Consider the following 26,620-nt stretch of genomic DNA (forward strand, 5'->3'; position numbering starts at 1 on the left):
ACACCTGTAATTCCAGCACTTTGGGAGCCCGAGGGGTGGATCACTTGAGGTCAGGAATTCAACAGCAGCCTGGCCAACATGGTGAAACCCTGTCTCTACTAAAAATACAAAAATTAGCCGGGCAGAGTAGCATGAGCCTGTAATCCCAGCCACTGGGTAGGCTGAATCAGGATAATCACTTGAACCCAGGAGACAAAGGTTGCAGTGAGCTGAGATCTCACCACTGGGCAACAGAGCGAGACTCTACCTCAAAAAAAAAAATTTTTTTTTACTGTTATTCTTACTCTAGTTCTAGTACTAGTTTACATATATTTTCTTATATGAGATTCTAATTCTTTGAAAACCTGTAGATTAATAAAGTGTTAGGGCTGGAAAGCATCTTTGGTTTTTTTGTTTTTGTGACAAGAGTCTCACTCTGTCACCCAGGCTGGAGTGCAGTGGGGCGATCTCAACCTCCGCCTTCTGGGTTAGAGCGATTCTTCTGCCTCAGCCTCACGAGTACCTGAGATTACAGGCACCCGCCACCATGCCCAGCTAATTTTTATATTGTTAGTAGAGATGGGGTTTCACCATGTTGGCCAGGCTGATCTTGAACTCCTGGCCTCAAGCGATCTGCCCACCTCGGCCTCCCAAAATTCTGGAATTACAGGGGTGAGACGCCGAACCTGGCCAGGGCTAGAAAGAATGTTGAATATTATTTAGTTCCTACTCTGATGACGCATATATATTCTTATTTATAGTGGGGAGAATGTAGCTAGTATTTGATTTTTAAAAACACTTTAATGGCTAATCTTTTATATGTTGTATTTTTTTTTAACTCCAAAGGAAGTTCATGACCAATTGGCAAGTTAATGAGTGCAGGTGTTTTGAAATCTATGAGTCCAGAAGACGCAAAAAATCGCTTTATACTAAGTGGTTCAGGAGGGTACTGTTACCAGTATTGTACTCTTGAAATGGTGTCTTCTTTGTCCTCTCAAAATGGAAGTGTTGCTTAGGTGGCCAGAACAATTAATTTAGGTTTAACATGACAAATACTGGAAAAGTGTTAGAAAGAGAGTAATGGTATGCTAAGTAGATGGGAACTGGCAGATATGGCCTCTTGCAGCCAATAACCCAGGTGGTTGTCCGAAGAGCACCAATATGTCATAGTTAACTCCAGCAGATGAAAAAAGGAAGAATTGGGCAATAGATTAGTCTTGTTTTATCTCTTTTACTAAATCCTATCCAAAACTCCAAAAAGATATCTGAAGCTAGTGTCATCTGGGAAAAAAAAAAAATGAAAATGCTCACCCCCCTAAAAATAATGGCAATTATTTTTGAAGTGCATTAGAGTTGTAGCACTAAGAGACTGAAAACACCTGAGGTTGCATGCCAGCCTGTGACAGGAAGCTGTCATCTCAATGACTTCTGACAAAGGAATTAAAACTAGACTTGGTGACGGCTGGCTGAGCGAGAGACAACAAAAAATTGAGCTAGTGCCATTTCAAACTGCGGACCAATTTTAAAGATTTAAAATGTAAATGCAGTCTAATAAAAATGTTAATGCACACACCCTTTGACCCAGCAAATCCATTTCTAGGATTTGGGTATCCAAAAATGCCATCACATATGCACAAGGATATGTGAGCAAGATTATTCACCAAAGTCAATAATTGTAAAAACATTTTTCCCTGAGAGGAAATGTGGTTAAACTGTGATTCATTCATGCCATAGAATACTATCCAACTTTTCAAAAACAATGCGGTGGATCTCTGTTTACTCAGTAGACCAAATAAAATCTAGCAAGAAAAGCAAGTTGCTGGATTAAACATAGCATATCCTACTTTTAAAAAAAAGTGTTTTAAATAAATGTTAGTGAGGTTTTAAATAATTCTTAAAAGAAAAAGCTGGAATGATGCATTCTTAGAGTTACAGATTTTTACTCTTTGCATTCATATTTCTGAAACATCTGAATTTTCTACCATGAGCATTTCTTTTTATAATCAGAGAAAAGCAATAAAGATTTAAAATGAAAGTGGAAATGGCTAACTCTCACTCTGAGGTAGCGTCCTGCCTGAATTCCCCCTATTTGGCCAGCACCGCCTTTCACCCACCTCCCTCATTGAATACTGAGGTAGCTTTGATGGCTGTGTCACAAACTCCTGCTGTTTTTGTGGAGGGAAAATAATTCTAATTGTACAGTTTTAGAGAGAGTGCAGATTGATTAATGATTAATTTTCCAATTTTCCTTGCAAAATTTTAAGGAGGTTTCTTGGCATTTTTGTTTGTTTTAGAGGCAGAATCTCATTCTGTCATCCAGGCTGGTGTGCAGTGGTGCAGTCAGCTCACTGCAGCCTCAAACTCCTGGGCTCAAGCAGTCCTTGCGCCTCTCTGTCCCAAAGTGCTGGGATTACAAGCATGAACTTCTCTACCCATCCTTAAGGAGGATTTAGTGTCTAGAAACTTCTGACCTTTTTTTTTTTTTTTCTTAGATGGAGTCTCTCTCTGTCACCCAGGCTGGAGTGAGGTGGCATGATCTCAGCTCATTGCAACCTCCACCTCCCGGGTTCAAGTGATTCTCCTGCCTCAACCTCCCAAGTAGCTGGGACTAAAGGCATGTACCACCCCGCCCGGCTAATTTTTGTATTTTTAGTAGAGATGGGGTTTCACAATGTTTACCAGACTGGTCTCGAACTCCTGGCCTCAAGTAATCCGCCCGCCTCGACCTCCCAAAGTTCTGGTATTACAGGCATGAGCCACTGCACCTGGCCTCTTTTTCTTTTTAATATAAGTAACAATTACTTTTGAGAAACTAAAGGGGCCAGGTGTGGTAGCTCGCACCTGTAATCCCAGCACTTTGGAGTCTGAGGCAGGCGGATCACAAGATCAGGAGATCAAGACCATCCTGGCCAACATGGTGAAACCCTGTCTCTACTAAAAAGAAAAATACAAAACTTAGCCAGGCGTGGGGGCGGGCGCCTATAGTCCCAGCTACTTGGGAGACTGACGCAGGAGAATGGCTTGAACCCAGGAGGCGAAGCTTGCGGTGAGCTGAGATCCGGCCACTGCACTCCAGCCTGGGCAACAGAGCAAGACTCTGTCTCAAAAAAAAAGACAAAGACACGGCCGGGTGCGGTGGCTCATGCCTGTAATCCCAGCACTTTGAGAGGATGAGGCAGGTGGATCATGAAGTCAGGAGTTCAAGACCAGCCTGGCCAACATTCTACTAAAAATACAAAAAAATTAGCTGGGCATGGTGGCACACACCTGTAATCCCAGCTACTCGGGAGGCTGAGGCAGGATAATTGCTTCAACCCAGGAGGTGGAGGTTGCAGTGAGTGGAGATCATGCCACTGCCCTCTAGCTTGTGCAATAGAGTGAGACTTTGTCTCAAAAAAAAAGAATGTTTTTGCAGACTTCTAAGCTATCATGTCCATTCTGCCCACTGACCACCGTCCACAGCCAAAATATTTCCACACAGAAAGAACAACTGCTGCTCCTTTTAAACTCCAAAAGTCAGTATCATAACTTGTGCTTATTTATTTCCATAGCCTGGTCATCATAGCGAGATCCCATCTCTACAAAAAAATCTAAAAATTGTCCAGGCATGGTGGCTCACACAGATAATCCTAGCACGTTGGGAGACCTAGGCAGAAAGATTACTTGAAGCCAGGAGTTCAAGACCAACCTGGCCAACATAACAAGACCCCCTTCTCTATTTTTAAAAATAAATAATTAGCTGGGCATGGTGACATGAGCCTGTAGTCCCAGCTACTCAGGAGGCTAAGGCGGGAGGATCACTTGAACCTAGGTGTTTGAGGCTGCAATGAGCCATGAGACCCTGTATCATAAAGAAAAAAAATTATTTTCCTCATGTCTGTTGTTTATGTGTTGATTTACACTCCTCTTTTCAGCTGTCTTTTTGTTTTTCTTTGAAAGTCTCTTATTCTTCCTTCTTAAGAGAGATGTTTTAGGCCGGTGCAGTGACTCACACCTGTAATCCCAGCACTTTGAGAGGCCGAGGCAGGCGGATCACCTGAGGTTGGGAGTTCGAGACCAGCCTGACCAACATGGTGAAACTCCATCTCTACTAAAAATACAAAAATTAGCTGGGTGTGGTGGTGGGCGCCTGTAATCCCAGCTACTTGGGAGGCTGAGGCAGGAGAATCGCTTGAACTTGGGAGGCGGCAGTTGCAGTGAACTGCGATTGCACTGCACTCCAGCCTGGGCGACAGAGTGAGACTCCGTCTCAAAACAAAAACAAAAGAGAGATGCTTTACCCCTTCACTACTGCACTTGAGACCCTCAGGCCAGCTCAGCTGTGCTGGAGCCCTCCTCAAGGTGTGCTGTGGTTTTCCCTCCTGCTGTCATTTACTCCCTCACTGCTCCTCCTGACGGCAGCAAGTGCAGCAAACATTCCCTTCCCTGCCCTACAGGTTAGGCCAGGTGTTTGTAATGATAAACTGCATTATTCTTCTATTCCTCATGTCTGACACACTTCAGAAAAATGATTCCCAATCATTGTGTCTTGTGACACTCCAGGATGTGCCCAATTTGAGTTGTGAAATCATTTGTAGTCAGAAATTTTTAATTTCTCTTAATTTTTTTAAGTGGCATATGGCACTTTTCTGAGGAGAGGGATGGCATGATCCAAGTAAGGTGATTAAACTCTTAAAAATAATAATATTCACTGTTTAGTTAGGCTAGTCAAGTGGCTCCTAAATCCTTATTTCAAAATCACGTGACAACTGGACATTGCTCCAGTATCACCTCTTCCCAGGTAAATTGTTCACTTGGTACCTGTGAGTGCCTACTCAATCTGGGCAGTTAATTTGGTCTCACCCTACGTTGACACAGATTTGCTTCATAATTATATGGGGCAGTAGAGCACTTAATTGGAAGTCACTGAGTCACGGATCCTTTCATTCCTCCTGCAGTCTGCAAGCTCTTGACTTGGGGCAAGGCACTTAATTTGAGCCCTATTTGCTCATCAGCATAATAAGGTTACTAGTCTAAGAGATAACTAAGCTTTACCTAGCTCTAAAATGATGTTTCATGACCAGCATGTTGGCTCACACCTGTAATCCCAGCACTTTGGGAGGCCAAGGCAGGCGGATCACGAGATCTGGGGTTCAAGACCAGCCTGGCCAGCATGGTGAAACCCCATCTCTACTAAAAATACAAAACCGAGCTGGGTGTGGTAGCACATGCCTGTAATCCCAGCTACTCCGGAGGCTGAGGCAGGAGAACTACTTGAACCTGAGAGGTGGAAGTTGCAGTGAACCAAGATCGTGCCATTGCACTCTGGCCTGGGCGACAGAGTGAGACTTCATCTCAAAAAAATAAAATTAAATGCTGTTTCACGTGAAAGTAGTGTTTTGTTTTGTTTTTGGTTTTTGTTTGTATATGTGTATATAATTTTTTTTTTTTTTAAGACAGGGTCTTGATCTGTCACCTAAGCTGGAGTGCAGTGGTGTAATCACAGCTCACTGCAGCCTCCAACTCCCATGTTCAAGCAATCTACCCAGTTTAGCCCCCTGAAAATAGCAGACTACAGTCCCATTCCACCATGCCCATCTAAGAAAGTCGTGTTTTAGGCTGGGCGCGGTGGCTTACACCTGTAATCCCAGCACTTTAGGAGGCCAAGGTGGGCGGATCACGAGGTCTGGAGTTTGAGACCAGCCTGACCAACATGGCGAAATCCTCTCTCCACAAAAAAATACAAAAATTAGCCAGGGCCATGCACAGTGGCTCTTGCCTGTAATCCCAGCACTTTAGGGAGGCTGACTCAGGCGGATCACCTAAGGTCGGGAGTTCGAGACCAGCCTGACCAACATGGAGAAACCTCATCTCTACTAAAAGTACAAAATTAGCCTGGTGTGGTGGTGGGCACCTGTAATCCCAGCTACTCAGACGGCTGAGGTAGGAGAATCACTTGAACTCAGGAGTTGGAGGTTGCAGTGAGCCGAGATCGTGCCATTGCACTCTAGTCTAGGCAACAGGAATGAAACTTTATCTCAAAAAAAAAAAAATTAGCTGGGCATGGTGGTGCACCTGTAATCCCAGTTACTCAGGAGGCTGAAGCAGGAGAATCGCTTGAACCTAGGAGATGGAGGTTGCAGTGAGCTGAGATCGCACCACTGCATTCCAGCCAGCCTGGGCAACAAAGCAAGACTCCGTCTCAAAAAAGAAAAGAAAAGAAAGTGGTGTTTTATGCTGGAAAAAGCACTGGAGGTTTTTGTTTTGTTTTGGTTTTGTTTTTTTTCTTTTAGAAAAATTGAGTTTGCATAGCTGGGCATGGTGGCTCATGCCTGTAATCCCAGCACTTTGGGAGGCCAAGGTGGGCGGATCACGAGGTCTGGAGTTCAAGACCAGCCTGACCAACATGGTGAAACCCCGTCTCTACTAAAAATTTAAAATTAGCCGGGCTGGTGGCGCACACCTGTAATCCCAGCTACTCAGAATCACTTGAAACCGAGAGGCGGAGGTTGCAGTGAGCCGAGATTGTGCCATTGCACTCCAACCTGGGCGGGCAACAGAGCGAGATTCCATCTCAAAAAAGAAAAAAAAAGAAAAATTGAGTTTGTGTCAAAGATTGTGTATTAGAGGCTGGACGCGGTGGCTCACGCCTGTAATCTATTTGGGAGGCCAAGGCGGGTGGATCACCTGAGGTCAGGAGTTCAAGAGCAACCTGGCCAACATGGTGAAACCTCTACTAAAAATACAAAAATTAGCCGGGTGTGGTGGTAGATTCCTGTAATTCTAGCTAGTCGGGAGACTGAGGCAGGAGAATCACTTGAACCCAGGTGGTGGGGCAGAGGTTGCAGTGAGCCGAGATCACACCGCTTCACTGCAGCCTGGACAAAAGAGCAAAACTGTCACACACACACACAGACACACACAAAAAGATTGTGTATTAGTAGCTGTGTGACCTGGCGTAACCTGCCTGATGTTCCATTCCGTTCTTCTGTGAAGTTAAGTTGTAGCTACTTCACAAATATAGTGAGAACCAGATGTATGTAAAAAGTACTCCAGGCCAGTATTTCTCAAAGAGAAGCATCATGAGCCAGGTGCAGGAGTGCGAGCCTATAGTCCCAGCTATTGAGAAGGCTGAGACAGAAAGCTTGAGCTCAAGAGTTGGAGTACAGCCTGTGCAAAATACTGACACCCCTCTCTATTTATTTTATTATTTTTTTGACATGGAGTCTTGCTCTGTCGCTTAGGCTGGAGTGCAGTAGCACCATCTCAGCTCACTGCAACCTACACTTCCTCGGTTCAAACAATTCTCCTGCCTCAGCCTCCCTAGTAGCAGGGATTACAGCTAATTTTTGTATTTTTAGTAGAGACGGGATTTTGCCATGTTGGCCAGGCTGGTCTCGAACTCCTGACCTCAGGTGATCCGCCCCCTGTGGCCTCCCAAAGTGCTGGGATTACAGGCGTGAGCCACCATGCCCAGCAGCCCCTCTTTTAAAAAAAAAAGAATACACAAATATTAATAAAAAGTTTCGTGATTAGAAAAGATTGGAAAATTCTAAGTAAAAGAAAATTATATTTCCTTCTTTTCTCTGAAATTTCTCAGAGCCTTTAAAATCCTATTTCGCATCATGAATCTCCAAGAGAAGACTGCAGAGTGGAGCTTTTCCTAGGACCACAGAACCCTCTTCTCCCTGAGCATCTTTAGGGACTGTGACTGGAATGCTGTTTGGGAAACCACTCAGCAGTCTGCCTGGTACACAGCAGAAAATGCTGAAGCAATGTTAAATACTGGCACTAAATCAGTCAGATTTTACCCTTTCCATGACTCTTTCATTTTCCTTATTTATTTTTATTTTTATTTTTGAGACGGAGCTCTGTTGCCCAGGTTGGAGTGCAATGGCGCGATCTTGGCTCACTGCAACCTCCGCCTCCTGAGTTCAAATGATTCTCGTGCCTCAGCCTCCTGAATAACTAGGATTACAGGCACCCGCCATCACACCCGGCTAATTTTTGTATTTTTAGTAGAGACGAGGTTTCGCCACGTTGGCCAGGCTGGTCTTGAACTCCTGACCTCAAATGATCCACCTGCCACGGCCTTTCAAAGTGCTGGGATTGCAGACATGAGCCACTGCGCTCAGCCTGTCCTTTGGTTTTACAAATAAATGTGCTGCTGTGGTTCTGCAACCATTTTATTCTAACGTCCTCTGTAGAAATATTTTTAACTAATAATCTAAAAGAAAATACCTACACCCTCAAATGTGTTATATGCCACATTTTAACGCCTTAACTTGTGCTTCCAAAATCTGATGAACATGTTTTGATGCATGCCACAGAGGAAAGCATCTGTCATCACTGTGAATATGTAGAATTTCTTACAAATGTTTTATTGTTTGGGAAAGCTCAGCTCTGACCAACCCTCTGGATTTGTGGCTGTACAAAGCAGGTATAATTGGAGCAGAGAGTAAGCCTGAAAATCGTAAGAGTCTCAGACGCACCAGCTCAGCACAAAATCTTGGAACGGTGACAGTTCACAAAAACACATTGACCAGCGTGTGATAATAATATCGAACATTAGCCAGATGTGGTGGTGCATGCCTGTAATCCCAGCTACTTGGGAGGTTGAGGCAGGATAATCTCTTGAACTTGGGAGGCGGGGGTTGCAGTGAGCCGAGATCGAGCCACTGCACTCCAGCGTGAGTGACAGATCAAGACCTTGTCTCAAAAAATAAAAGAGTTGAGATAAAAACATTAGTGTTACTCAGCATCAATAGTCAATTTCTGCATTTTATTATAAAATTAAGCCTGATCCATGTAGCTGATCATAAATCTATTCTCCATATTACATCCAACATGAACTTTTAAAATTGCAAACCTAATCACCGTATCTCACCAACTCTAAAATGCCCCTGAGTATAGGCCACATCATAATTTCACATATAGCCCAGAAAGAAAACAATGCTAATTAAACTTTGATTTCAGCGATTTTGTAAGAAAAAAAGTGTCTCACAATCATTGGAATATAGTATGCCAACCACCTCACCTCCTTAAAAACCAAAAATTTGGCTAGGCGCGGTGGCTCCCACTTCTAATCCCAGCACTTTAGGAGGCCGAGGCGGGCAGATCACTTGAGGTCAGGAGTTTGAGACCAGCCTGGCCAGCATGGTGAAACCCCGTCTCTACTAAGAATATAAAAATTAGCTGGGTGTAGTGGCGAGTGCCTGTAATCCCAGCTACTTGGGAGGCTGAGGCAGGAGAATCGCTTGAACCCGGGAGGCAGAGGTTGCAGTGAGCAGAGACTGCACCATTGCACTTCAGCCTAGGCGACAAGAGCGAAACTCCGTTTCAAAAAAATAATAAAAATTTTAAAAATAATAAAAACCAATAATTTTTCATCTTCCCCGTATCAGGACAAAGCTCCTGACCGTGTTCTACAAAGCCAGCATATTTCTTTTTTTTTTTTAAGCAGGCTCAGAAGGGAAAGGGTGTCTCTTGCTCAGGGGCCATGCTAATTTCTGTATCGTTTCAATTTTAATATATGTGCTGCGGAAGCGAGCACAGGTCTCTCTTCTTGATAGCACTTACCATGGTGGACATCTTAGTTTTGCTTATGTGTTTATCTGATCAGTATCTTTTGGGTTTTTTTTGTTGTTGTTTATTAGACAGTCTCACTGTGCCGCCCCAGGCTGGAGTGCAGTGGAGCGATCTTGGCTTGCTGCAACCACCGCCGCTTGGGTTCATGTGATTCTCATGCGTCAGCCTCCCGAATAGCTGGGATTACAGGCACCCACCATCATGCCCGGCTAATTTTTGTTGTTTTTTTTTTTTTTTTTGTAGAGATGGCGTGAGCCACCGTGCCCGACCGGATTGGTTAGATACAACTTTCTTTTCTTTTTCTTTTTCTTTTTTTTTTTTGAGGCGGAGTTTCGCTCTTGTTGCCCAGGCTGGAGTGCAATGGCGCCATCTCGGCTCAGCGCAACCTCCGCCTGCTCGGTTCAAGCGATTCTCCTGCCTCAGCCTCCTGAATTGCTGGGATTACAGGCACCCGCCATCATGCCTGGCTAATTTTTATTTTTATTTTTTTGTAGAGGTGGGGTTGTAGAGATGGCGTGAGCCACCATGCCCAACCGGGACTGGTTAGATACAACTTTCTTTTCTTTTCTTTTTTTTTGAGGCGGAGTTTCGCCCTTGTTTCCCGGGCTGGAGTGCAATGGCGCCATCTCGGCTCAGTGCAACCTCCGCCTGCTGGGTTCAAGCGATTCTCCTGCCTCAGCCTCCCGAATTGCTGGGACTACAGGCACCCGCCATCATGCACCGCCATCATGCCCGGCTAATTTTTGTGTTTTTTGTAGAGATGGCTTGAGCCACCATGCCCGGCCGGATGGGTTAGTTTTCTTTTCTTTTTTTTTTTTCTTTTGAGACGGAGTCTCGCTCTGTCGCCCAGGCTGGAATGCAGTGGCGTGATCTCTCAGGTCACTGCAAGCTCCGCCTACGCGGTTCACGCCATTCTCCTGCCTCAGCCTCCTGAGTAGCTGGGACTACAGGGGCCCGCTGCCACGCCTGGCTAATTTTGTTTTTTGTATTTTTAGTAGAGACGGGGTCTCATCGTGTTAGCCAGAATGGTCTCAGTCTCCCGACATCGTGATCCGCCAGTCTCGGCCTCCCAGAAGTGCTGGGATTACAGGCATGAGCCACTGCGCCTGGCCGGGTTAGTTTTCTTACCCCAAAAAACAGATACACCTTTTTTTTTTTTTTGAGGCGGAGTTTCGCTTTTGTTGCCCAGGTTGGAGTGCAATGGCGCCATCTCGGCTCACTGCAACCTCCGGCTCCCGGGTTCAAGCGATTCTCCTGCCTCAGCCTCCCCAGTATCTGGGATTACAGGCATGCGCCACCACCCCCGGCAAATGTTGTATTTTTAGTAGAGGCGGTGTTTTGCGGTGTTTTGCTGTGTTGGCCAGGCTGGTCTGAACTCCCGACCTCAGGTGAGCCACCGCGCCCGGCCCAACAGATACAACTTTCTACCTCATAATAATGTTTCAAGGATTATATGAGGTAAGATATACAAATTTTTTGCACATTTTCCTGCCCTATCTTACATTTTTGTTATGGTAAGGTCCTTTTGTACCAAGATGAGCCTTCCTCCTGTTTAAAACTGTATTAAAGTATATCTTCAGCATTTTTTAAAAAAGAACAGCCTGGCCAGCATCGTGAAACCCCATTTCTACTAAAAATACAAAAAAAAAAAAAATTAGCCGGGCGTGGTGGCAGGCGCCTGTAATCCCAGCTACTCAGGAGGCTGAGGCAGGACTATCGCTTGAGCCCGGGAGGTGGAGGTTGGAGGGAGCTGAGATCACGCCACTGCAGTCCATTCTGGGTGACAAAGCACGATTCTGCCTTAAAAAAAAAAAAAAAAAAAGAGAGAGAAAGAGAGAAATAGATTGCCATTTGGCTGGGAAAAGTGGTTTCCACATTCATACCCTTTAAAGCCTCCGCTCCGCCATTACAGTCTTCCGCACTTTGGTTCCCCAAGGCTCCCTCTTCTGAAGATGGCGGCCATGGGAGCCGAAGGGAGCTAGGAACCGCCCAGCGCGGTGGCTCACACCTGTAATCCCAGCACTTTGAGAGGCCAGGGTGGGCAGATCACCTGAGGTCGGGAGTTTGAGACCAGCCTCAACTCCCGTGGTGAAACCACGTCTCTACAAAAAAAATACAAAAATTCACCGGGCATGGTGGCGCCGGCTCGTAGTCCCAGTTACTTGCAGGCCGAGGTGGGAAGATTGCTTTAGCCCAGGAGTCCAGGGTACAGTGTACCGGGATTGCGCCACTGCATTCTAGCCTGCTTGGCTGGAGTGAGACCCTGTCTGAAAAAAATGTATAAAAAAGGGCCAAGAAGCTCTTGGCAACATTTTTAATGCTTTTACATTCTGCCCACTGTGTCAAACTAATTGTTCCCAATTAGTGGAGCTTGTTTAAGCTGTGACTAAAGGATGTTTTTATATAAGTGAAATAATTATTCCTAAATATTACTTTTAAACACGGATTTTGTTTAACCTTGTTTCTTTTTTGGAGGGTGGTAACACCAAGACTACTTTATTAAAAGCATAACTAAGAGCAATTGATGGATACGTAAAGACGTAGTAGGCACATCCATGTAGTAGTGCCACTGTGAGGAGCATTCAGGAGTAATTCTGCCTTAATGCTTAGGTATGTATCTGATTTATGGAAGATAGGCTGTAGGCTGTATAACCCATGTACGTATATGTTAGGGACTGAATTATGTCTCCCCGCAAAAAGATTTTTGGAAGTCCTAACCCTGAGTACCACAGACTATGACTTTATTTAGAAACAAGGTCATTGCAGATGAAATTAGTTAAAATGAGATTCTGCTAGAGTAGCATGAGCCCCTGATCCAATACTACTGGTGTCCTTGCTGCTGGTGTCCTTATGTGAAGACAGACACACAGAAAGCCATGTGATGATGAAGGCAGAGATTGGAGGGATGCAGCAAAAGTTGCCAAAGATTTTCAGCAAACTAGCAGAAGCTAAGAAGAGACTTCCCCTTCAGAAAGAAGGAGCATGGCCTTACTAACACCGTGAGTTATCCCCAGAATCGGGAGAAATAAATTTGTGTTATTTTAAGCCACCCCATTTGTGGTTCTTTGTTATGACGGTCCTGAGTGTGTGAAGCTATTTGTGGCCCACCTACTTGATTCACCTAAATATGTTAGTGGGAAAATAGAGTTGCCTGGGTGCGTCGGTCATTTCACACCTGTCCGAGCCTCCACCTGAGATAAATCACCATCTGTTTGGCACAATCCCCCAGCCTACCACTTGCCACTGGACCAAGGATAGACACCTGACTCTAGTGCAGTGAATCTACCGACTGACCAGCAGCCATAGGACTTGGGTGGCCTGGTGTGGAAAGAGGAGCCCCTTCTTGAAAATGGGGACTAATCTGGGCATGGTGGCTCACGCCCTGTAATCCCAGCACTTTGGGTGGCTGAGGCGGGCAGATCATGAGGTGAGGAGATCGAGACCATCCTGGCTAACATGGTGAAACCCCGTATCTACTAAAAATACAAAAAAAAAGCCAGGCATAGCAGCGGGCGCCTGTAGTCCTAGCTACTCGGGAGGCTGGGGCAGGAGAATTGCTTGAACCCGGGAGGCGGAGGCTGCAGTGAGCCAAGATAGTGCCACTGCACTCCAGCCTGGGCAACAGAGCAAGACTCCGTCTCAAAAAAAAAAAACAACAAAAAAAAGAAAATGGGGACTAAGACATAGAAGAATATAGCTGCAGAGAGTAGCTTCAGGGAACTGAAATAGGTTCAGAGGAAGCTCGAAGTGGCCATTCTGAAGTTTATGCAAACTGCTGGCCAGGAGAGGTGAAAAAAAAAAAAAAATAGAGAAGAGACATGACAGTGGGACAGGGGATTTGTTACTCTCACTCCAGGCTGCAAGTTGCCTCTCCACAATTAATGTCACCTTTTAGTAGAGAACCCAACTTTTCAGGTCTGGCATGGTAGCTCACACCTGCAATCCCAGCACTTTGGGAGGCCGAGGCAGGTGGATCACTTGAGGTCATGAGCTCAAGACTAGCTTGGCCAACATGGCGAAACCCTGTCTCTACTAAAATACAAAAATTGGCCGGGCATGGTGGCACCTACCTATAATCCCAGCACTCAGGAGGCCAAGGCAGAAGAATTGCTTGAACCCAGTAGGCAGAGGTTGCAGTGAGCTGAGATTATGCCACTGCAGTCCAGGCTGGGTGACAGAGGGAGACTCCGTCTCAAAAGAAAAAAAACTTTTAGATAGGCTTAATGCTTCCCATTTTGATGGGTTGGTGGTGGTGATGAATTTCCATAATATAGGGAGTTGAGTGGTTTTTGAGGGAGAAGGGCCCTCAAATCCAACCTCGTGTCCTAACCTCGCTGACAGCTAAGTGTGACTTGGAAGCTAAGTATTAACTAAGGACTTTTAGAAAGTTTCTTTAAAGGGAGGTGGAATAGGGCTGGGCCTCTTCGTCGTCTGGCTACTTAGAAATAAAATCAAGGGGCAGGGCGCGGTGGCTCAAGCCTGTAATCCCAGCACTTTGGGAGGCCGAGGCGGGCGGATCACAAGGTCAGGAGATCGAGACCACAGTGAAACCCCGTCTCTACTAAAAATACAAAAAATTAGCCTGGCGCGGTGGCGGGCGCCTGTAGTCCCAGCTACTCAGGAGGCTGAGGCAGGAGAATGGCGGGAACCCGGGAGGCGGAGCTTGCAGTGAGCCGAGATCGCGCCACTGCACTCCAGCCTGGGCAACAGCGTGAGACTCTGTCTCAAAAAAAAAAAAAAAAAAAAAAAAAAAGAAATAAAATCAAGGGTGAGAGGTAAAATGGATAATAGGAGGCAGCATCCCTCCCCAACGCACCACAACCCTGTGCCGGACTCCCAAGAGCACGTGGCATAGCAGTGTATTCTGCCATTCCGCTGTGTACCGCCCTCTGTCCTGTCTTGCCTTTCCCTTTCTCTTCAGTTCTTTCTGTTTCCTTTTATTTCTTTTCCTTCTTGTTTGTCTTTACCTACCCGGCATAAAAATGCTGGTTAGTACCTTTGGGTTCCTCATTCTGGTTACCTGTTGCAGTGAGTCTGTATCCTGAGAAATTCATGGAGATCACCATGATTAGAAGTCATGGCTACTGAGCCAAGCGTCATAGACTTGAAGCCTAGCAGCTTCCAGGGGCTCCAGGACCATCAGGTGGGAAGGCCCTGAGGGGTCCGGGACAGCTCCAGACTAGCTCCACAGGGGCAGAAGTGTACCAGGGCCTACCTGCTGCTCCACCACGGGCTCGGCTACTTGTCTCCCACCACGTCTCTGGGTCTACATGTCCCTCGGCTTTTGCTTCCCATACCAAAGGCTCAGTTCTGAGCCTCAAGTTCCATTTCCTCCCACCAGAGGATCTGACGCTCTCATTCAGCCACCCCGCCCTGTTTGGGAGCTTTCTCCCACAGTCAAGCCAGTCTATTGCCCATCCTTGGATCATGTGGTAGGAGCTGATGTTTTTACCACCCGCCTCTGTCCGTCTTCTTGTGGTTACAGTGCCCTCGTTTTCCACAGGAAAGTCATGCCTCCCTCACCCTCATTTTGTATGGTCCAAATAGTGTCATATGGACCCACCATCCTCAGTGTCCATAGTGATGCAGAGATAGGTCCACTCCCCAATCTTAGCCAATGAGATGCTTGAGAAAGGCACACTTCCTTTATCCCTGAACTTGCGGTTGTAGTGATGTGAACAAATGTCCTAACTAGTCCAGGTCAGTTGGCCGCCCTGGTGCAATCAGCAGTGGCTGGAGTAGCAGGCCAGATGTCACCTGCAGAACAAAGTGTGCTCAAGTCAGCCCTTGAAATGGGGCTGTGGGACGGGCAGTGTGAAGCTGAGTCTTTCCACTATAAATAAGGCTGTGCAAGGCCAAGTTAATACATGTTTGGAGTTCATAAATCATGGTGGCTATGGTTATCAAATTTAAAAAAAATCAAAACCACCAGTAGCCTCAAAAAACACATGATTGGAAATGTGAGAGGCTGTCAGGAGCCCTGGTCCGTGGGCAGCCTCGCTGGAAGTGCTGTGACCATGTGTGTGTTTGAACCAGGACAAACTGCTGATGTAGACATCTCCCCAGATCCATTCCTCTAAACTGTGTAAAGTGATTATGTATTGAATCACTTGCCTAAGACAGAGTAGTGTCTGTTTGCTGAATGAGATTCTTCCCCACAATATGGTTTGGATTTGTGTCCTTGCCCCCATCTCATGTCCAGATTGTAATCCCAGTGTTGGAGGAGGGGCTTGGTGGGAGGTGTTTAGATCATGGGGGCGGAATTCCCTCTTGCTGTTGTGATAGTGAGTGAGTTCTCATGAGATCTGGTTGTTTAAAAGTGTGCAGCACCTCCCCCTTCTCTCTGTCTTCCTCCTCTGTCCATGTAAGATGGGGCGAGCTTCCCCTTCACCTCCCATCATGACTGTAAGTTTCCTGAGGCCTCCCCAGCGATGCTTCCTGTACAGCCTGTGGAACTGTGAGTCACTTAAAACCTCTTTTCTTTATAAATTACCCAGTTTCAGGTAGTTCTTTATAGCAATGCAAGAACAGACTAATATACCCCCTTTCTCAAAGACTGCCACTTCTATATTCTGTATTTTAGAAGTCAGCACTATTCGAGGAATTGAAATGAAATGAAACCTAAGGTAAAATAAAGCTAGCAAACAAAGGAGAGATTTGTGTAGACAGTCTAGACAAGTTTACATTCCACATTAAACACTTGCATTTATTTAACAGTTTCATTTATGACTTTACAGTTGTTGAATAAATATTATGGCATTCCAACTAGGAAGATAGTATCACCCCTTTACACATGAGAAAATCAAATGAATGGCTTAAGGCAAAAATTCTTTTATTAGTACCCAAAAGTCTAGACTTCGTTATTATTTTAAATTTAGAAAAGTAAAATTTCAATAGTTAGTGGCTAGCAAAACTGTATTTTTTTTTTTTTTTTGAGAGGGAGTCGTGCTCTGTTGCCCAGGCTGGAGTGCAGTGATGTGATCTCGGCTTCCTGCAAGCTCTGCCTCCTGGGTTCACGCCATTCTCCTGCCTCAGCCTACAGGTGCCCACCACCACGGCCGGCTAATTTTTTTGTATTTTTAGTGGAGATGGGATTTAGCCAGGATGGTCTCGATCTCCTGACCTTGTGATCCGCCTGCCTCGGCCTCCCAAAGTGCTGGGATTACAGGCGTCAGCCACCGCGCCCGGCCTCAAAACTGATATTTTTAAGTGTGAACTAATAATTTGGTTAGGTTTATTCAGAAAATAAACTTTAAGGATTTAGGGATTTGCAAGCTTCAGTTTGAAGTAGGTTTAGATAGCTAAAGATCTTTGGATTTTGTAAAGAGAAAATTAATTGAAGAAAGAATTTAAGGTAAATATGATTTATGACTATCTGTTTTAGATGTGAAGTGGTAAACAATATTGGCAAAGCCACAGATTGGGAGTAGAGTGGGGGAAGGAAGACAGGAAGATAGTCAGGTAAAGGAGTTTGTAAGTCATTCATAACCAACCAACACTACCCATATAGCATGATAGTTATGAATATACCAAGGCCTTTTAGACCACTCTGGAATGCACTTTGACCGTCTCTTTTAAATCATGAATTTCTATTGTTTTTTTTTTTAAGTCGAAGTCTCGCTCTGTCACCCAGGCTGGAGTGAAGTGGTGCAATCTCAGCTCACTGCAACCTCCATCTCCCAGGTTCAAGCAGTTTTCCTGCCTTTGCCTCCCAAGTAGCTGGGACTACAGGTGGCCGCCACCACGCCCAGCTAAGTTTTGTATTTTTGATAGAGATGGGTTTCACCATGTTGGCCAGGCTGATCTCAAACTCCTGACCTCAGGTGATCCACCCACCTCGGCTTCCCACAGTGTTGGGATTACAGACATGAGCCACCACCCCTGACCTAAATCATGAATTTCTTCCTTAATTTGTGCAAAATTTAGTGTACTTGCATTTCCTTCTGTGTTCTTTTCTATCCTTAAGATTTTTCAGTGCAGAAATATTCTTGTGTGGGATAGACATTAAAAGACGAAACTGGAAGCCGGGTACTGTGGCTCATGCCTATAATCCCAGCACTTTGGGAGGCTGAGGCAGGTGGATCATCTGAGTTCAGGAGTTTGAGACCAGTCTGACCAACATGGGGAAACCCTGTCTCTACTAAAAATACAAAATTAGCCAGGTGTGGTGGTGCATGCCTGTAATCCCAGCTACTTTGGAGGCTGAGGTGTGAGAATCCCTTGAACATGGGAGGCAGAGGTTGCAGTGAGCTGAGATTGCGCCATTGTACTCCAGCCTGGGTAACAAGAGTAAAACTTCGTCTCAAAAAAAGAAAAAAAGAAAAGAAGAAGAAACTGGTAATTGGGAAGATGAAGTAAAACAGGAGTAAGAACTTTGCATTGCAGCCCTAGTGGGTTATGGTGGAGGGAAGGAAGCAGAGGTGGGTACCTGAGACCATAGGACTGCACTTGCATAGAACATGTATGATCCAGATAGATGCAGCCAGGTCTTGGTGCACTGCTGTGTTTAAAGTGTGCTGTGAGCTAAGCCTCTGCAGCATAGTTTATGGTGGTCCTATCCCCTTGTAAAAATTATCTTTTGAACTCACCCATTGTCACCTCTATCCTTCATTCAGCTTTTGCTTATGCTACTCCTCCCCTTGGAACACCCTTTCCCCAGTCTTTGCCTAGTGTCATTCATCCTGTTAGATCTGCCTGCATCTCTGCCAAGAATCCCCTTAACTTGGCCTTTTTTAGGGGTGAGTTTGAGGAGAAAGCTTAGGAAATAATAAGCCAAATGTTTGTGTCTTAAAACATCCAGGTAACTCTGGATAGTGACAGCCAATAACGTGGAGTCATAAAAGCAAAAATAAACATTTGAATAAGCAACAAGACATTGAAGACAATATCTCTTGACATAATCAACAACAGGCAACATCAGTTTCTTAGCATCTCATAGAGACTGATAAAGGAGGCAATTTCTTTCTAGCAAACAAGAGATGGTGAATGGAAATTAGCCTCTTCTAATGTAACCTGTATAGACTAAACACTGTAAAAGCCTAATGTTCAGCTAGCACATGGTCATGAATCCAGCTTTTAGTACAATGCCAAGCACAGTGTGAACTCAGTACATATTTGTTGGATTAATAAATATTAGTCCTATTTGCTGTTGGATTAAAAGCAAGTATAGAGGTCGGGCGCTGTGGCTCATGCCTGTAATCCTAGCACTTTGGGAGGCTGAGGCTAGCGGATCACCTAAAGTCAGGAGTTCCAGACCAGCCTCGCCAACATGGTGAAACCCCGTGTCTACTAAAAATACAAAAAATTAGCCAGGCATGGTGGCGGGTGCCTGTAATCTCAGCTACTTGGGAGGCAGAGGCAGGAGAATCGCTTGAACCCCGGAGATGGAGGTTGCAGTGAGCCGAGATCACACCATTGCACTCCAGCCTGGGCAACAAGAGTGAAACTCCATCTCAAAAATAAATAGCAAGTATGGAGCACAAAAATGGCACAAAGCAAGGAAGTAAGTCAGGAAGGGTTTTATGCAGGTTGTGACTATATGATATGCATCTCAAAAAATGTTATATTTTCCGGAGGAAGTAGGGAGCTGGAATAATTCTAGGCAGGAGGGATTCATTTTAGCAGTGAGTGAATTGTGATACTACAGCTGGGAAGTATAGGGATGTGCTGAAATGTAGGGCATAGTCAGTGGCTAGAATGAGATGATGCTGAAGGGGAGATGGACAGGGGTCACTCCTTGGCCTTCTGTGCCAACCCAAGGATTTGGGCCACGGGGAAGGAAAAAAGATCACATCGACATCAGCATCTTAGTAAGAGGCCTTTGGCTGCTGTGTTGAAGATAGCTTGGATCAGTTCAAGCCCGTAGAGGCAGAGAGCTTTCTTTATTAGATTTTGTCATGATCTTCTACAGCACCACAGAGTTGAATGTCAAGTTATATTAAGGAAGTGAAATGAATAGAATTTAGTCATGGAGTTGATGTTTTGTGATGACAGAGGCTAAGAGAGTCTAGAATGACTCAACTAGTGCCACCAAAATAAGGAATACAGGAAGTGGACTAGGTAGGTTTCTAAGGGAAGATGATGAGATCAGTTTTTTTATAGCTGAGTATAAACTACCCCTGTGGATTACAGGTGGGTGTGCACAGTAAGCAGCTGCATAATTTAGTACAGATACAGATTTTGATACAGATTTTGACTCAGCAGCACTGAAAACTGTTTGAATTAGATTACCTAGACAGAGGAGGGATGTCACTAAGGACAGAGCTTCCACATTTAGAAGTCAGGCTGGGTGTGGTGGCTCACGCCTGTAATCCCAGCACTTCGGGAGGCCAAGACAGAAGGTTCACTTTGAGGCCAGGAGTTCAAGACCCACCTAAGTAATATAACAAGACCCTGTCCCTACAAAAAGAAAATAAATAAATTATGTTTTAAAAAATAAACATTTAAGAAGTGAAGGCAGAGGAGCACTTGTGTCCTCACTTTTACATGTACTTTTTACTTTTGGGGGAAAATGTACATCATTGATATTGGTGTTCTAATCTCCACAAGTTATTTGAGGTTGGGTTAAATATTTTTCATTGTAAGTAACGAATTGCGTTTGGAGCAGGAACAGTCTGAAAAAACAATGTTAGTAAAGGCATGGGAAAAGGCCTCCTCTGTGTGATGTCCCAAGGAGTGTAAATTAGTACATCCTTCCTGTGGCAGAAACCATTAGTTGCCCCCAATATCCATTTTCCCTTTTCCTTAGTAAACAATTATCTCGCTTTTAGCCGAACACATGGGCTTTAGAGAAAAAACATTTAAAAAAAGACTTCATTTCTCATCCTCCCTTACAGCTACAGCTAGCCATGTGACTAAATTCTGGCTAAGGGGATGGCAGTGGAAGGGGTGACTGACTACACAGAAGAATCTGTGAGAGTTGGACCCTTTTCATCTCTTCCTTCTTTCTGCTGTTTAGAATGCAGATTCTGTGGCTAGGACTTCAGCAGCTATCTGGTACCACGCAAAAGCAGCCAAATTCTGAAAGTGACGGAAAACCCAAATGAAAGGGGCCTGGTTCCCTGGGTTATGGACTGCGCCTCTTTTTTTCTTTTTTTTTTTTTTCTTTTTTAGATGGAGTCTTGCTCTGTCGCCCAGGCTGGAGTGCAGTGGCACAATCTCGGCTCACTGCAACCTTCGCCTCCCAGGTTCAAGCAATTCTCCTGCCTCAGGCTCCCTAGTAGCTGGGACTACAGGCGCCCGTCACCATGCCTGGCTAATTTTTGTATTTTTTAGCAGAAGCGAGGTTTCACCATGTTGGCCAGGCTGGTCTCAAACTCCTGACCTCGTGATCCACCCGCCTCGGCCTCCCAAAGTGCTAGGATTACAGGTGTGAGCCACTGCGCCCGGCCTCAGGACTGCCTCTTTTTTTTTTACATAAATGCCTGTCTGTATAAGCCACCCTTTTGGCTATTCTGTCTCATTCAACTGAACATAGTTCTGTCTGATGTGCTTCCCAAAGACAGCTTAGCAATGTTTTGTCAAGTAACATGTGCACATCCTTTATTCTGGCATCCCATCTCAGGGAATTTACCCTAAGGAAATAATTACGCAAATAGGGAGTGGGGAAGAGTAAAATAAAAGTCCTTCAAAGAAAATTGGTTAAGTAAATTAAAATTATGTAAAAAGGAACACTGTGAAGCCACTAAAAATAATGATGCTATATTTAGACATCACATGAATAGATGTCTGTGACATAAAGTATAAGAAGAGATTATAGACGAGCATGTTTAGAATTATCCCATTCATATAAAACGTATACACACATACAAATGAATCTATATAAGTATATAGATACTCAGAAATACTTGGTGGATATCTGTAAGTATAAAAATATTTCAATATTCTTTGCCAGGCGTGGTGGCACACGCGTGTAATCCCAACACTTTGGAAGGCCGAGGCAGGCGGATCACCAGATCAGGAGTTCGAGACCATCCTGACCAACATGGTGAAAGCCCGTCTCTACTAAAAATACAAAAGTTAGCTGGGCATGGTGGTGCGTGCCTGTAATCCCAGCTACTCAGGATGCTGAGGCAGGAGAATCACTTGAACCCAGGAGGCGGAGGTTGCAGTGAGCCGAGATCGTGCCATTGCATTCTAACCTGGGTGACAGAGCGAGACTCTGTCTCAAAAAAAAAAAATCCAATATTTTTCAATACCTGGAAATGGAGTTTCATTTTTTTATAGTTTCTTCCCATGCTTTTATTTTTAAACTATTATTTAAACTATTTATGATCAGCTTGACCATTATTATAAAAACTATAACGTCTTTTTAATTTTTTTAAGTGCTCTCTTTAAAAACCTAGTATCATTAAGAAAATAGTCCGGGCACAGTGGCTCATGCTTGTAATCCCAGCACTTTGGGAGGCCAAGGTGGGAGGATTACTTGAGCTCTGGAGCTTGAGACCAGCCTGGGCAACATAGTGAGATCTCTGTGTGTGTGTGTGTGTGTGTGTGTGAGTGAGATGGAGTTTCACTCCTGTGTGTGTGTGTGTGTGTGTGTGTGTGTGTGTGAGATGGAGTTTCACTCTTTGTGTGTGTGTGTGAGTGTGTGTGTGTGTGTGAGATGGAGTTTCACTCTTGTGTGTGTGTGTGTGTGTGTGTGTGTGAGTGAGATGGAGTTTCACTCTTGTTGCCCAGGCTGGAGTGCGATGGCATAATCTTGGCTCACCACAACCTCCACCTCCCGGCTTCAAACGATTCTCCTGCCTCGGCCTCCTAAGTAGCTGGGATTACAGGCATGTGCCACCACGCCCGGCTAACTTTGTATTTTTAGTAGAGACAGGGTTTCTCCATGTTAGTCACACTGGTCTATGGACTCCCGACCTCAGGTGATCTGCCCACCTCAGCCTACCAAAGTGCTCGGATTACAGGCATGAGCCACCGTGCCCAGCCTACTTTTTCTTTAGAAATATATTCACAGGCAATGGGAAGTCCTTGAAGGAATATGTAATGGGAGACGTGCAGTGGCATGATCTCAGCTCACTGCAGTCTCTGCTTCCCGGGTTCAAGTGATTCTCCTGCCTCAGCCTCCTGAGTACCTGGGATTACAGGCACGCACCACCACACCCAGCTAATTTTTTTTTTTTTTTTTTTTTGTATTTTTAGTGGAGATGGAGTTTCACCATGTTGGCCAGGCTGGTCTTAAACTCCTGAGCTCAAGTAATCCACCCGCCTCAGCCTACCAAAGTTCTGGGATTACAGGCCTGAACCACCACACCCAGTCCTGTGGTATAGGTTTTCATAGCCAATCTAAGGCAAGTAGTGTGGGACTTTAGTGAAGGGGTGGATTAGAGGGAGATTTTAGAGTTGAATTGAGGCTTGGTGACAGATTGAATGAGGGATGAAGACGTATAGGGTCTTCCAGATTTCTGTCTTGGGTGATTGGAATTGGGATATCATTAAAATAAGAACAATAAAGAAATAAGGAAATCTAGCTGAGTGTGGTGTCATGTGCCTATAGTCTCAGTTACTTGAAGCAGGAGGATCCCTTTAGTATAAAAGAGTTCAAGTCCAACCTGGGCAACATGGTGAAACCCCATCTCTTAAAAAAGAAAGAAACAAAGAAAGAAAAGAAAAATATGCTGCTCTGCCTACAGAGTAGCCATTCTTTCTTCTTTTACTTTCTTAATAAACTTACTTTCACTTTACAAACAATAAAAATTAAGAAAACAGAAGAAGAAAGAAAAAAAAAGCAAATCTGTATGGTCTTTCTTCTCCTACTAAAATGTAAGCTCCATTGGAACAGGGACTTTTAATCATTTTATATACGGCTGTATCCCTAGCACCTAGTAAGAGTGCATGGCACAGAGCTGACACTCAATAAATATTTGTTGAATGATTATTTCCCGGTTAAGCCACTAAAAAGATCATTGCTGACTTAAGCAATAGCAGTCTCCATGTGGAGCTAGGCTATAGTACGTAGAAAAGTGATTGGAAGTGAGGAATTTGAGACAATACAAAGACAACACTTTAAAAGAACTTGTCTCTTGATGCCGGGCGCAGTGGCTCACGTCTGTAATCCCAGCACTTTGGGAGGCAGAGGTGGGCAGATTACGAGGTCAGGAGATGGACACCATCCTGGCTAACACGGTGAAACCCCGTCTCTACTAAAAATACAAAAAAATTAGCCGGGCGAGGTGGCGGGCGCCTGTAGTCCCAGCTACTCGGGAGGCTGAGGCAGGAGAATGGCCTGAACCCAGAGGCGGAGCTTGCCACTGCACTCCTGCCTGGGGGACAGAGCGAGACTCCGTCTCAAAAACAAACAAACAAACAAAACACTTGTCTCTGGAATACAACAGATACATTAGATGGTAGCCAACTGGAAGATAATTTACATTAAATTGTCTCAGGAAAAATTAATCATAGCATGTAGCTTCAGTGCCTCCAGCAGCCACCCTGAGCTCTAGGACAGGGGAAACTGGCCCAAGGGAGCTGGCAAGAGCAGTGAGACCAGGAGCTTGCTTTAAAACCACAGCCCAGGCCAGGCACAGTGGCTCACACCTATAGTCCAAGCACTTTGGGAGCCTAAGGTGGGCGGATCACGAGGTTAGGAGTTCGAGACCAGCCGGCCAGCATGGTGAAACCCCGTCTCTACTAAAAATACAAAAATTATCTGGGCATGGTGGCATGTGCCTGTAATCCCAGTGACTCAGGAGGCTGAGGCAGGAGAATCACTTGAACTAGGAGGCAGAGGTTGCAGTGAGCTGAGATCACACCGCTGCACTCCAGCCTGGGCAACAGAGCAAGACTCCATCTCAAAAATAAATAAAATCACAGCCCAAAGGTAAAAGAGAGCTGAGTGCAAGAGAGTGAGAGAGGAAAGTGAGGTATGGAGGTAAAGTAAGTTCTGTCTAAGGTCAGAAATGTCAAAAGACAACATTACAACAAATTTTATCATAGATCTAATTAGTTATTATTTGCAATTCATGAGTCAGGGCAGCCTCCTTTCTACAGAACAGAATGAGAGCTTCCACTGAGCAATGGCCGAACGGTGGGTTTTGTAAGATGGAAAATAAGGAAACAGAACAATAGGGTAAAAAATCATGTTGGTTAACACAGGTTACTTCAGGCTACTTTTTTTTTTGAGATGGAGTCTCGCTCAGCCGCCCAGGCTGGAGTGCACTGGGGCAATCTTGGCTCACTGCAACCACTGTCTTCTGGGTTCAAGTGATTCTCCTGTCTCAGCCTCCCAAATGTCTGGGATTACAGGCATGCGCCATTATGCCCCACTAATTATTTTATTTTGAGATGGAATCTCACTCTCTTGCCCAGGCTGGAGTGCCGTGTTGTGATCTCAGCTCACTGCAACCTCCGCCTCCCAGGTTCAAGCAATTCTCCTGCCTCAGCCTCCCGAGTAGCTGAGACTACAGGTGTGTGCCACCACACCCGGCTAATTTTTTGTATTTTTAGTAGAGACATGTTTCACCTTGTTAGCTAGGATGGTCTCGATCTCCCGACCTCGTTATCCACTCGCCTCAACCTCCCAAAGTGCTAGGATTATAGGCATGAGCCACCGCGCCTGGCCCAGGCAACTTTTTTCTTTTTCTTCAGACGGAGTTTCACTTTTGTTGCCTAGGCTGGATTGCAGTGGCGTGATCTCGGCTCACTACAACCTCCACCTCCCGGGTTCAAGCGATTCTCCTGTCTCAGCCTCCCGAGTAGCTGGGATTACAGGCACGTGCCACCATGCCCGGCTAAGTTTTATATTAGTAGAGATGGGGTTTCATCGTATTGGTCAGGCTGGTCTTGAACTCCTGATCTCAGGTGATCTCCCTGCCTCAGCCTCCCAAAGAGCTGGGATTACAGGCATGAGCCACGGCGCCCAGCCCAGGCTACCTTTTTGTAACGCATTAAAGCAGAAAGGACTTCCTTATGATGCTTACTCAAGTAGACTGGAATCTCCTGATGTCAGGGAAAATTGATCTGTTTTGAGATCTATCTTCTCCCTTAAAGTTTCAGTTGGATGATGTGGCATTTAGAAGAAGTGATTCCATTTTAGTTGGTCTGCTTTCTTGGGGCCTAGTGCAGAAGCACAGTCCAAAACAATGGTCTCCCATAATTTTTGTTTAACTGAAGCTAGCAAGTGGAAACAAGGAAAGATCTAGATTATATGACTTGTCATGTGATTGCAAGTGATTTTGCTCAATTCCAATTTAGCTTAAACACAAAGGACCCTGTAATGCTTTGGCCATTTGAGCCTGAAAATGAAATGTCATAAATATTGACACGAAAGCTCTCGCCAAGTTTTGCACTGTGGTCATGGCTATACCTTAGTAAAAAAAAAAAATTTGCAGGAAAAGTTTTATTTAAACTTTTTTTCAAGAAAATGTTTTTTTTTCTCCCTAACAGAACATTTCATAAGCTATTTTAATTACTGCATCTAATTTTTTTAGGCATTGCTTTATTTTATTTTATTTTATTTTATTATTTTTTTATTTTATTATTATTATTTTTTGAGACAGAGTCTCGCTCTGTCGCCCAGGCTGGAGTGCAGTGGCACGATCTCGGCTCACTGCAAGCTCTGCCTCCTGGGTTCACCCCATTCTCCTGCCTCAGCCTCCCGAGTAGCTGGACTACAGGTGCCCGCCACCAGGCCCGGCTAATTTTTTGTATTTTTAGGAGAGACGGGGTTTCACCGTGTTAGCCAGGGTGGTCTCGATCTCCTGACCTCGTGATCCGCCCGCCTTGGCCTCCCAAAGTGCTGGGATTACAGGCGTGAGCCACCGCGCCCGGCTGCTTTATTTTAAATTGTGTGTTTGAAAGTTTATAACTGTCATAACCAGACTACAGGCCAGACAACTTAAGGTTTGGTGGAGAAGGACATTCCCTTGAATTTTCTCATCTTCTTTTCCCTCTAATTTCTGCTTTCCTCCCTTAAATCCTCTTCATTCCTTGCCTTAGGGGAGTTTCCCAAGACAATACATGGAGATGCAAGAGTTAAGGAGTTTTAAATTTCAAAAGCCCAAACATTGGGTAGAGGCTTAAAGTTTAAGACAGATAATACAATGGTTAGAATATGCAGAGTCCATCTCTG

At 44.9% G+C, this 26,620-nt stretch overlaps 1 protein-coding gene and 1 non-coding gene across 5 annotated transcripts in view; one reads left to right on the forward strand and one right to left on the reverse strand.

Moving 5' to 3' along the window:
- The window catches only part of FBXO36 (F-box protein 36), an 86,690-nt gene that overhangs the window by 4,162 nt on the left and 55,908 nt on the right, over positions 1 to 26,620 (forward strand). The gene's annotated exons all lie outside the window — the stretch shown is intronic.
- On the reverse strand, positions 9,408 to 9,511 carry LOC123568126 (U6 spliceosomal RNA). Its single transcript, XR_006691351.1, has one exon. It is a non-coding gene; the product is annotated as a U6 spliceosomal RNA (small nuclear RNA).

Source organism: Macaca fascicularis, chromosome 12 (assembly GCF_037993035.2).
Source record: "Macaca fascicularis isolate 582-1 chromosome 12, T2T-MFA8v1.1".
Lineage (NCBI taxonomy): Eukaryota > Metazoa > Chordata > Mammalia > Primates > Cercopithecidae > Macaca > Macaca fascicularis.